This window comes from Triticum aestivum, chromosome 2A (genome assembly GCF_018294505.1).
Source record: "Triticum aestivum cultivar Chinese Spring chromosome 2A, IWGSC CS RefSeq v2.1, whole genome shotgun sequence".
Lineage (NCBI taxonomy): Eukaryota > Viridiplantae > Streptophyta > Magnoliopsida > Poales > Poaceae > Triticum > Triticum aestivum.
In genome coordinates, this window is record NC_057797.1 from 742350948 (window position 1) to 742364408 (window position 13461).

Genomic DNA, 13461 nt, shown 5'->3' on the forward strand with positions numbered 1-13461 from the left:
TTTACACCAAAAACACGTTCAGTTGGGTGCCCCACGGATGTTATATAAATCCTGAAATGCCTACATATGCTTATCTCCAGTTAACCAGCGACATCAACATATATCCTTGCTTGTTAAATGTGCATACTTTTCAGTGGTTGTTATTATCCATTTCACAGCAGTTTGCATATGTGAAATCTTCCCATTTTCGAACTGCATATTTCAAAATAACAAATTCAGGCATGAAGAAATCCATCAACACGCCTCGCATTTTTTTCTTCTGACGGCAACCATTCTGTTTTTCCTGCCATATGTTGCCTTTCTAGATATCAAGGAGGCAATGTACTAACTCCAACCACACAACAGCCCCAAAATGCTTAACTCCAGTCCACTAGATATTGTACATATTAGTAGTAAGTTCACCAACTCTGTTGTTGCAGATAGGATATAGGCATTTGCTGATAGAATATCAAACCAAACAGAAGAACGGGAATTTTAAAACGTCGTCACATTCCATCTAGGAAATAAGTCTTGTACACACATAATGATCCGACCCAATGACACAGACACAAAATGAGATGGCCTGCACAACTAGCCACATAGGTTCCATCCCAAAATCCTGTACTCCAGGACGCAAAATACACACCCTGACCCTTATCAGGGTTTAGGTCGACGCCGGCATATCATGGTATGTTGCACCCCCACACCAGCAGGAGGGATAGGAGCTAAAACAACCACCACTACTATGCTTGATTTCCAAACCTAGTTAAGTCTGCAGCTACACATTTCGTAAACCCTTAGCACTTAATTTACACTAGTGGACAAAGAGCCAAGTCTGACTTGCTCAGAACAAGACTTCCTCGATCATGAAGCTTGGGAGTTCACCTTTGTTGCCCTTCATCGAAATCACCTCATACGCAAACTACTTCTTCAGGTAAGCCGGTTCATACTACAAAATAATTTATGAACAAGTTACTCACCCCATCCCCCCCCCCAAAATTTTTTATTCATTATTTGAACTTCACGAGTTACAGTTTTGAGGTAGAGGCCATTGTATGTCCTCCAGTAGTGACCAAGGTAGATCCAGCTGTCCTCACTGCAAATGATCACATTTATGGATGTCATCCTAAGGAATTTTTGCTTGTAGGTGTTAGATGTTGTTTACATTGGAAAATACTTACATATCACACGGCTCATTCATGTTGTAGGCATATATGATGCTCCAACCGAGTTCTGGGACATCCCAGTCTGCGAAGTGATTACGGAGGACTTTCCGAAGCGCTTTTAGTACTAGGGTCGTGTTACCCTCATGTTTGACACTCATCTCATCATCATGGATGCTTGTCTCTGCTGGATCCATAACAACAATAGTTTTCTCCTCAACGTCCATAACATAAAAGGAGAATCCATCCATCAACGGTACAAGAAGGAACAACTGCACATTCACAAAATTCGAAGCAATCATGAGTCGGGGTATGTATTTTTTCTTTCTGATTTAGTGACATGACATATATTCCATCTATAATCTACATACCTTCCTTGTCCATTGTAATTTGTATCCAAGAACATACTCATCCATCATACTTGCAAGCAGTCCATAATCCAAGGCATCCGAGTTTTCCATTAGGTGTTCCTGTTTTTTCCACAAGTTCGACTGCTGTTACAAATTGACTCCATGTACCTAGGAATCATTCAAAGAGAAAGTTTCTATACTACTTCATGTCAAGGAAGTTACACGTACCACAAATCGGATGTCGAATAGATGCATCCACCTTATCTTCCATTTGCCGTACATTCGCGCATCTTTACTAGTCAGCATACGTGAGAAGGCTGCCCAGCCAATTGTTGTCATTTCTCCATCAGGACCAAACTCATGTATGAAATCATCCCCATTGAGTAGGACCAAGGTCATGAATACATGCTTGAACCATTTCCTGCAAACATTTTATACATAGGTGTGGCATAGATGTTTAGTCATAGAAAAGAAATCACATGTACTTTATAAAATTGTCGTCTTAGCAGTGCCCACCTGTCGCGATCACTCCTCATACTATGAACCATATTGTCATAGGATTGCAATACATTTCGTGCAGTTGGAATTTCATGACCTAGGCCAGCTCTCCCAGGGAACACACTACCCATCTCACCCTTCACATCAGGCCTTGCTATCCCAATTGGTAAGCTCAGATTCCTTGACATTCTTTCCGAAACAGGTCCTGCACAACCAACTTATTATTCTTTGTCACTGAGTAACCCGCAAAGTTATTGAATTACAAATTTTATTTTTGTAACTCCTAATTTATTTCAACACATCTTTTCACCCGTTCCTCTACCCGAATTATGAATTGTAGCTCGCGTGTGAAATAGGGGATCACTATCCAGCTCAACTCGACGGTTATCACAGGCAGCTGCGTTAAATAAAATCTTAGTGAGATTCTCCATACATCAAAGGTGCGCGGTTCATTAGTGCATAATTCAATTCTGGTGTTTTACCCAAAAATGTCACCACAAATCATATGTACATGTTGTTCTATTCTCCCCCAGGCCTGATACTCCCCTTGAGCTTCCTCCAACTTCCAAAACTGCCAACAATTTTTTTATGTTTTCTGCCGTTAATATTACGAGTAAACATGATTCATTTGGCGTAGAACCATAACTCCGTTCCATTTCTCTTTGAGGTAATTTACTTGTCCTCCCAGGGAAATTGTATCCATCATGCACCTTGTGGCGATCAAGCCTCCCAACAGTTTCACCAACATCATCTCCATCAGCTCCCGTAGTAACGCTAGCTTGTTCATGACGTGACCTACCTGCTGTATTCCAATATGAATTGGGTGTTGGTATAATATGTACAACAAAGAGAACACATGTAAGTTAAAGTACATGGTCCACATATGTACTCACCAGCTTCAATTTCTGAAGAAACATCTTGTCCTCCTATAGGTGATGCATCAAGACTCCCCTCAACCATCCTGACAGTCGTATTTGCCGATGGCACCCCATGTACTTCCCCATCGTCAATCCCTATAAATTTTCGATCATCAGTCTCCCTCATAGTTTAATGTGATGGTACAAGAATCAAATGAAAACATTTTCAAAGAATTTGTAGCGGCCATACTTGTGCGTGCAGGACCTCCATTGTCCTCAGCACTAGCAATATTCCCATTATCACTGCTCCGGTCACCCGAGTCTGAGCTTTCCGAAGGACATATCGTCTCAATTACATTTGAGAATCTTACTCGTCTACGCTTGACTGTCATCTGCCTTTTCTTCCTTTTCATGATCCTTCATTTTTTCGTCTGCCTGACATCATTTTGCCTCGCAGAGTCTCTGCTCCCTGCGAGTCCAACAAGTGCATTTGTCAGAAGATTGTTCATCTATCCACTTTGGATTACAAAAGTATTATGAATACAGGCCCGTCGCTGAACGTACCCCTCATTGCTGAAGGTGTAACCAAGTCAAGGTCACAAGGGTAGAAGTCGTCCAACCTGGTTTGTACCCCTGCATGTCCCAAACCAATGAATTCAGTAACTACATTCTTTTCGGTCATGTGGTTAGAACATTCTAAGTTACATCATAATACTTGTCGGTTGCCCTATCAATGCAGCTCCTACATGCCTAGCAGCATGAACTAGTGCTTCACCACCAAACACCGCCGTTGCCTCCTTGACCTGCTCGGCTGTGGCTACACAAAACAAAGTCATGCATCAGTTAGTCTGTTGCCACGCTTCATCAATTTCTAACACAACGGCTACGTCCTTACTGCTTATACTCACCGTTCTGGTTGTAAAGTGTCTGGTACAAATGAGCAATCCCATCATCCACGTGTACTTGCTTGTTTGCCTTCTGTTCCTCCTCTTGCTGGCAGAGTTTTGCTAGTTCCGCATCTTTCTGCTGCTGCTTAATTTCTTCCTTCTCTTGTTCCTCATGACATTTCTTCGCGAACTCTATATCCTTTTCTTCCTGCTCCCTCAGCCTCCTATTAGTCTCGACCAGCCTTTCGTGCTCGGTGTCAGCTCAAATTGCATTTACAACATCATCACTGCTATCACCGTCGATTACATACACGGTCCTTTGCGATGCTCTGATCAATGCATGGGATACCTCTTCCTCCACATCTGCATTAATGTACAAATGTCACTCTTAGTTAGTTGTTAATAATTTCTTTTACTACTGCATGAGATTTCAGAAAACACAATTAATAGCCTACTAGTTTTAGTTACTCACACTCTTCATACAACTCATGTTGAAGCTGGGTCGCGCACTCCTTGTCAATGTCCACGGAATGGTTTGTTCTTTGCGTGGCCCATGATCCTCTCGCTTCACAGTTGCATTAGTTGAATTTCCATGCAATCTTCCCACATCTACTGCACACAGCTGCATCGTGCTGATCTCATGTAGTATCCCATCTATCTCATCTGCATCACATGACAGACAAGTGAAATTGGTTATGAGTATTTTCTATTTCTCCAACTTAGAATCAGGGACACCCGTTCTGTCTGATACCCGTATTGTGATCCACGGCAGATAGCCCAACAACAATGGCACTAGGGGCAGAGGTATCAGCAGGAATGGCCATCACAACATCCGCTGCTGCCATAGTCGCCCGCATCGTAGGTGCTAAATGTCACCAAGCCACAACAACAAGATATCAGTCAGGAATAATATCGTTTCCGAAAGCACAGACCAGTGCATCAACAAAGCGTACCATCAGCATCCCGCACATGGATCCCCTATTGTGGCTCAGTGCGGAGGTTATCTGTGTGGTGCAAACACATGTTAGCACCTCACAACATGAAGGAAAACATAATGCCAAACTAGGTGTTCGATTTGCTCACCTTGTATCCTTAGGTTACGGACAGCGTTCCTGGAACGCCATTCACCACGTGCACGCTCATCCTCATCGCTGTCTGACGATTCCATGTCCGATTCTTCTACAGAAACCTTCTTTCCCTTGTCCTTAGCACTCAGGCATGGAGAATGCCGCACAACTGGCACCCCCCTGGTCGGTGCTGTCATAGCCACTTGTGCCATAGTATTAGTTTCTGGAATCCTCTCGATATCTGATTGTTCAACCATTTGTACCACATCATTAACTTGTGAAACCAGGTATCCGCAATTCAGAATGGAAACTGACTTACTGCTAGTTGGATCCCCTGTTTCATTATGGGTGTCCTTGGCCATGGAACCAGTCAGAATAACAGTACTGTCATTGTCACCAACTTGACCCACCTCTTCGACATTGTCCTGCAGAATTTTATTTAGTGTTTAAAATTTGTTTCATGTCACAACATTGCCAATTAAGTACTAAGTGCCAAAAATTGCACTCACAAGTGAAATGCTGCCTGCCATTAGCGGATGCCACGTCAACTACATGTTTCTTATGTATCCCTTCGGGTCTAGTCTGTACCAAAAAATCAAAAAAACATGGCACAGTTTCATATCAATTAGTCAATTCTGATCCACATTATGATTGCTTCTCTTAAACTGATACTTACTCTGTAAGCAGCAGGTTTAGCTTTCAGAAGCTTAATCAACATGGCTACTTGATCCTGTGTGTAGGCTGCAATCCTGGGCGCCATATTTGAACACAAATTGTGCCTCCCAAAGTCCAACCAATCTAGGACAAAGTAGTGGACAAAAAGATAGTACAAAAGGCATCAAGCTTTCTGGGATCACAAAAACAAAAATGGGACAGGAGAATGATTGGATCAGAAAGGTAAATTCCAAGTACTCACGTCCAAATAAAGTGGGCATCCACCGAAGATGGAATGGTCCATGCCAGATCCTATGTCGCCATGCAGCCTCCTTGCACCCCTCCTAGTATTCTCAAAAAAGTACGCATCCCAGTTGTACGTCCCAATCTGTGTTGGATCTTGAACCACCAGCAAGATCTCCACAGGAATGGCTTGAACTGACTGCCTGGGAGCCATGAATGTTGCGCAGACCACAATGGTCATAGCAACCATGAAAGCAACCGTGTCTGCCCTGTTCATGCAACAGGGGTTGATTCTGCTAATCACCCCTCTGCAGTCCTGCACACTAACAGCCCCTGTCCCTTCAAGCTGCAAGAACTTCCTGATGGTGGCCATCAGTTCTGATCTATGCTGCGGCACTCCAACTCCACTAGCCTACCTCTACCACTCACACCAAATATCCTAACCACGTCCCTCGTAGTGATTCTTCGCATTTCACCATCAAAAAATACGAAAGTCATCGTCCTCGGATGCACTCTAGCTAGTAGAGAGGCGTAGAACTTACGATCTACTGGACCGGCGTACCGATTTGTGAGTAGACCTGTCAGTCCAGTGGGGATAGCTATGGTGTAGAACACTGGGCCAATATTTGCGAGCGGTGGGGTGGCAAACATGCTCGCGTACGTAGCGCGCCTCCGAAGCTCCACCACAGGTGCTCCATGGCCGGACACCACCACGGCCAAGCTCCCCCACTTCTTGTTTCTTTTTCTCCGGCTAGATCCGCCGCCGTCATCCACCTCATTCACTGATCTACGTCGTTTCCGGCTACCCGGCGTTTCATCGGTCGTCATCGAGCTCCTGCATTCAAAGAAACCAGGCCGTGCAGACCACCACATGTCACAGGTGAGCTCCCAAGTAAGAAAGATGGTGAAATAAGAGAGAGAGGGCGGAGCATATTAGAGGCGCCGTCGTCTGCGCTCGCTACTCACCACTGAGCCGCTTTCTCACGGTGGCCCACCACCAGATCTACGGTGGTTTCCCAGCCACACCTCACTCTTTCTTCTTCCTGATGATGAGTGGGGAAGTGGGGAGGGGAATTCACTGCTCAACAGTGCACCCCAAAGTGGTAAAAAGGCTCCCCTGGTTTCCACCAGCCCACCTGCCCTCTGACATGAATTTACAGCAGTGGTAAATAAATTAATTTTTTTACCAACATTGCGGTGGGATACAGATATTTCTGTTTCATCTAGCTAGGCGGGAAGTTTCCCGCGCCCACCACTCCCATCCCCAATTATATTGTTTCCCTAATTTTCCCAGAAAACCAAACCGTTATTTTTTCACTTTATCCAAATTTCATTATTTTCAAGTTGAGTTCACATTTTAAAATATTTGCATACTTCTTTTTTGGCACCAGCAACATAACTGGAACACTTACTAAAGCTGGTAATCAACATCTGATCGGACGGCCACTTGCCACAAATGACAAACACATAGGATGTTTGGCATGGAACAGAACAGGAAAAGGTTAATTGCTTGTCCCACGCCCCCCACCATCGTCCTCGTACTGCTTCCAACACCAGAAGCGAGACATCCGGGTGCCCCATGCACAAGAACAGGAAAAGGGGCCCACACATGCATGCAGACTAGTCTTCCCTTTCATGCATGCAGCATGCAGCTACCTTGTGCTGAATATTAAATTGCTTCTCCCATGCCCACACTAAACTTGTCCACAAACCAGCCAGTAATCACCGGTGTCAATGCTTATAATATAATTAGACATCAGTTATTATCGTGTTGGTCTTTCAATATTAGCACTAGCAACACACCCAGCTACCATACAGACATGCATCACACCATACCACACATGGTTATAAAAAATACTCCATCAGCCACTAGCGATAGGTATAAAATTTAGCTAAACGGTACTAGAGGCAAGCCTAAGCTTCTACATTATACTATATACTAGCGTCGGCTAGCCCAGCCGTTGACGCTTCGGTGGCGCAATATCTACTTCTTCCTCCTCCTCCTCCTCGTCATCGTCCGAAACCCATGCCAGCGCCTGAGATTGATCGCCATCGTCAGCTCCAACCGGATCCGGGACGCCAATCCAAGCGACACCAGCAGGATCATGATCTCCTGAACCCTTGTTGCCACCTTCTTCAGGTTCCATGTCGTCCTCCTCCCTGCCTGCGGCTACATCATGTGCATCACCACTATCCGTGTCCGATTCGAGCTCAAAGGCCGCCAGTCCCTGCATTATAAAATCGGGGCACTCTGTTTATACAGTGCTACAACCAAGATCCACAGAACAAGAAACAACCCACCGAGAAATAGATAGCCAAGAAACTGAATACCTCAATGGAACCATCGGACAGATTTGACTGCATAGTCGAGAACTGGTTCACACTAGCGTCGGAAGCAAGACTGTCGCCGGAGTCCTGCAAACCAATGACGTGGCACGAAAAAATTACTAATTTGGAACAAGAGTCGTTCAGCCAGAGATGCAGCAGGGGAAGATCACTAACCTCACGGGAGCTGTCTAGTGCTTTGAACATTGTGAATCCAGTTAGAACAGAGCCATATACGGAGCTCACTGAAGCAGACATGGCGCAGCCACCACGGCAATGGCTCCCCCAATACTTTCCTTCAGAACGAGTGCCCCGAGCTAGCAGAGCAGCCAGCTATCAGCCACCCTCTTTTATTCTTGCAGCCGAGGCGCAGGCCCGCCCTGGAGGTTCAAAATTCAAATTGCCCAAACAGCATGCATAATGACACATGGCATCATGTTGGCACCTCTCACATCAACAATCTGGCCCACCTGCTGTTTCCACATTTTGTTGGACATAACAATCTATTATGACATACCAAGTAATACATGCTCACGCATGGAATGGATGAAATTTTGTTCAGGTCTAACCAGTTTATACATTAGACGGCGCAACACTTGCCTAATCCCCTGAATTTCTCTTCGTGCCAGTGAGAAGGAAAAAAAGGTATCCTCTCTGCATACGGCATCATGACATGGTTCATACCAAAAAACTAAGAAACATAAATGTGTTGATACCAACAGCACAAGAATCTACTGGCATCACATACAAACAACATACAGGACATTTGTCTCATCAGATTTCAAAGTTCATAACCTACTACATATCCTGGCATTATGTGATAGATCATTCTCTTTACATGCCTCCTCCTAGCTCTACCGCCAGTGCTTTATGGCAATTGTTTCGTCGATGACCTTCGATGCCACAATTCTTGCATCTAGCTGGCTTCCGAGGCTGCTTCAGGGTATCTCCATGGTCTGGACAAGTTGTTCGCTTGTGACCTTGCCTACGACAAATTGTGCAAAATCTGGTCCGTTTGCTCATGCCTTTGTACGGAGCCTTCTCCCTACTTGTCATTGGTCATCCCATCTCTTTCTTTTTTGCTGGTGCCAGCAACCCATCCAAACGGTTGCTTGTCCTTGACATCGAGTCATTGCCCGCAAGCTATGCACTCCCCTCCGGTGCGTGGTTAACTTGTTCACCAACTATTGCAGCAGGGTTTGAATGATCGACCACGACTCCCTTGTCTGCAAGCCTGCCCTCGAGCCCAAGACCATCCCTCACTTCTGCGTAAGGTAGCATTACTGACAAATTGGACTTGGACAATTCCATTAGACGGTTGTATGCATCCACGCTGGTGTCCCCTAATCTCACCAATTCCATCGCGTGCATGTACATAGTGAAGTGCCTATATGAAAATGGATTGTTCTTCATGCTATCCTTATGGTATTGGACAAGGTGAGCTGACAGTATATCTCTTGCATCTTTTGTCCATCGCTTCACGATATATTTTTCTGGTATTTCTTTAGCCCGAATAAAATCTAACACCTGCAAAACAACAAAAGCTGAAATTATGAACACAAACACAAGCACAACAAATACATGCAATTTACTCAAATCAAGATCAAGACAAATCTTTCGGAAAAAGCTCAGATGCTGACCTTCAGCACATGGCAGCACAGTAGGCCCATGTGTGCGAACTGTCCACACTCGCACTCGAATTCATTGCCTCCATCAAGCATAGTAACCTTGTACGAGACCCTGCACCATTTCTCTCTCTTCTCCGCTTCACTGTGGATTGCAACATATGTCTAGTGTTTCTCAACCTCCTCAACTTGATAAGCACCACATTCGTATAGAATATGTCCAAACTGTTCAAACATTGCTCTTGTATATATCTTGCTCGCATTCCTTTCCACAGCTATATTCACTCTTAGTAACGGCCTCCCCTGCAGAAAAAACACCAAAGCATCCCCATGTTTGAAATTAGTACTATGGTTTTCTGTCTGAAACTTCAAAGGACAGCTGACAATATAAGAAAAGCTTACAATTCATGTTCATTATTCTTCATAGTTCTGCTCTGATTCCCGGTCAAATTGCAGCCTCATGTATTTCTGAACAAACATGTGCATCGGGCAACCTGGAGGGACATAATTTTTTACCATATGGTTTGCACTCTCACTCCTCTGCGTGCTAGTCATTTTTGCACAAAAAACGCCCTTAAAATAAGGTTTCGCCCATTTCTTACAAATCTCAAACAAGTTTGTCATGTACGGATGAGATCTCAGCTTGTATTTGTCCAGCAACATCTCCCAACCTTTTTCAAATTCATCTTCTGTCAGCATGTGATCTATCACCTTATAAAATTCAGTCATGAATTCACTTTTCTTTGTGTACAAGCTACCGAGTGACTCTTTTGCTTTTTTCGGGATATGCCACTTGCACCATCGGTGTGTCGTGTTTGGCATAACATTCTTGATTGCTAGCTCCATAGCCCGGTTCTGATCTGCAAATGTGGATGCACAACACCATCAACACAGAAATATATAATCTTTATCTAACCCCCCACCCCCAAAGGTGCAGTTGTTAAGATGTTTAGTATTTCACAACATATACGAGGATATTACCTGTTAGTATGGTCACAGGTGGAGAGCCAGCCATCATTCGGAGGAATTCTGAGAAAACCCATACAAAACTATCTTTAGTTTCATCACGCACAAGGACTCCCGCAAGGAGAATACTCTGGAAGTGGTTGTTCACGCCAATAAACAAGCCGAAAGGCATGTCGTACAGGTTTGTTCGGCAAGTTGTGTCAAAAGTGATGACATCCCCAAAAAATGAGTACTGCAACCTACTGCTCCGGGTTGCCCACATCAGATTCTTGATCCTCCCCTCGTTGTCAGACTGAACCCTATATGTGAAGTGTGGACCTTTAGCCCCTATATCAGCAAACACATCAATTGTCTTCTTCACATCATCCTCGGCATGGTCCCTATTTATCTTCCCACATAAATTACGCAAAGACCTCTTTGTGAATAGAACATTATCCATCAATCCAAAAAAACCCAATGATGTTGTACACGTTTGCCAAATTCACATTGTTCTGCCTCAACTGATTCACAAGATCTCTGGTGTACACATCAATGTGTTTGTGTGATGGCCAGTGGATTGTCTCACCGAAATTAGGCGACAACGAGTGGTTGTGCGTATCCCTATGCTCCGCAATATACCAGTCGTTGTCCTCCGCTCGTAGCAGCCCAATTAGAGCAGGACACTCACAACGACAAGATCTTGTGTTCTCGACCCCTGCTTTTCCCTGTGCAAATGTTTTTCCAGGTTATTAAATTAGTACAGACACAGACAAAATAATCTCAGTTGCAGGTCCTAGTGGAAAAAATAATGTTTAACTCACCGAGCAACCACAAACTATCTACTGCATACATTTTGTCCTCTCCACATTTAACCCGCTTTTCCCATAACGAATGCAAAATCCCTTCTCATAGGAGTACAAATTGTAGAAGTCGTAAGACTCACCAACCGAGTCGAATGTTGTGCCGATAGCTGGCGTGATAACAGTCTCCGTAGGATTATTAGCAAAACTCCGGACTGCCTTCTCAAACGCACTGATGCGGTTTGGACACGATGGCCTGCTCGGGGCTGCAGCTCCAATCCTCAACCTGCGACAGAAAAACCAACTTCACATTTCAATACGAAGGGACCAGGAAATCTTGCTAGCAAATACTAATTTCGCCTAGAGGATGCATCCAAAAACAGACAATTATTTGTACACTCATACTAATCTTTCTCCACCTGATGTGCCATCAGAAGATAATTCTATGAAACCGTAGCTTACCTCCTAAACAACTGATTTAAAATGTACAAAGACACCCGACCATTTCCTGGATACTGAAGTACACACTTGCAGCATGAGAACTAATCACATAGTTGCTGATAACCTAAGCAACACCACTACAATATGTCATGTTATGCAATATAAATAATCAAATTGTCCTACCAATTTAGTTATGACAGTTTGTAATCTGCTAAGTAGGCCAAACACACACAACTGACCTCTTATTCCACCCAGGTGCTCGCGGAGTCATCTTCCCAGTGGACAACTCTGACGACGGGGGCGAGCTCTCCAACCTAACCCTGGCTGACGCCAGTCCTGCCACAATCTGCGCATGGCCGCTGGCGGCCTGGTGCACGGGTGGTGAGGTCTCCTGCTGCAACACCGGAAGCTCCACCACCATATCCACTACATGGTGCTCCGCCGCCGCAGAGGCCAGCTCCTGACCTGCCGGCGGCACCAAACTTTCCCAACCTCTTCCAAGAAAGTGGATCTGATATAACGGCTAAAAGCAAGTTAAATCTGCAGACCAAGGACGAGACAACAACATAAACGAGACAGTTGCGCCGGGTAGGGATAGCGGGTGTTGGGGGGAGCGCCGTGCGGATGGGTGTGGGGTTTGCACTAGAAAGGGCAGTACGACGTACCCACGTATTGGTTGCAACAGGTGTCGGGGGTTTGGTGCGACATATGCCAAAGGTTGACTTATCATGGTGGGGGCGAGTAGAACGCTGCCGGTGCCTGGAAACGGGATGAGGCAAAGGCATGCACGCCGGTGAATCTTACCTAGCTTCAAGGCTCTCCGGGGAGATAATACCCCTACTGCTGCTCTGCGGGGTCTCCGCATGATCACTATGGCAAAGTGTTTACACGATTGCTCCTTGAGCTGTTTCTTGGAGGTAGGAGAGGGCAAGGCTAGCTCTCTCCCTTCTATATGATCTGGCCTAGAGCTAATGTGTTCCAACCCTTTGCATGGGTGCCCTGGGGGGTTTATATAGGCCTACCCCCCAGGGGTACAATGGTAATTCGGCGGGACACGGGCCCAGCCGTCAGCGCCTCTGGCCTCCGTCTTCCCCGCCGACCACTAGGGCCCGCCGACTGGCCTGGTACGGAGCTGACAGGCCGCGTCCGCCGCGGGCGGGTCTTGCCGGCTACTGATTACTGTAGCCGTGCTTCTGATGACGCGGGCTTGATCATGGGGTCATGGCAACAGCCCCGCCGCCTGGCGGGCGATCACTATTGCCACTCTCCATCACATCTTGATTAATGGTGCGTGGGCCCCGAGGGAGGGCTCGGCCGACTCCCCTGGGCCGACTCCCGACGGGTCTGACTGGTGGTCCTCTTGCCGTCTCCTGGGGTCTCGCCGACTGGTGGGACCCGCTGCCTCTGAGCCGTACAGACAAGCCGTCGTGGGTGCAGGATTCGGTCCTGCGGTGCTGATGTCAGGGCCGGCATGGCAACAGTGCCACGCCGCAAGGAGATCTTCCGGGATACGGCATGCTGTGGCCATGCCCGCCCTTGGTAAGGGGCGGGAGTGGGCTTCACTGTAGCCACTCTCCTGCCCCGGCCCCCTTGATGAGGTCACGGGGTTTATTGGAGTCGCAGGCCG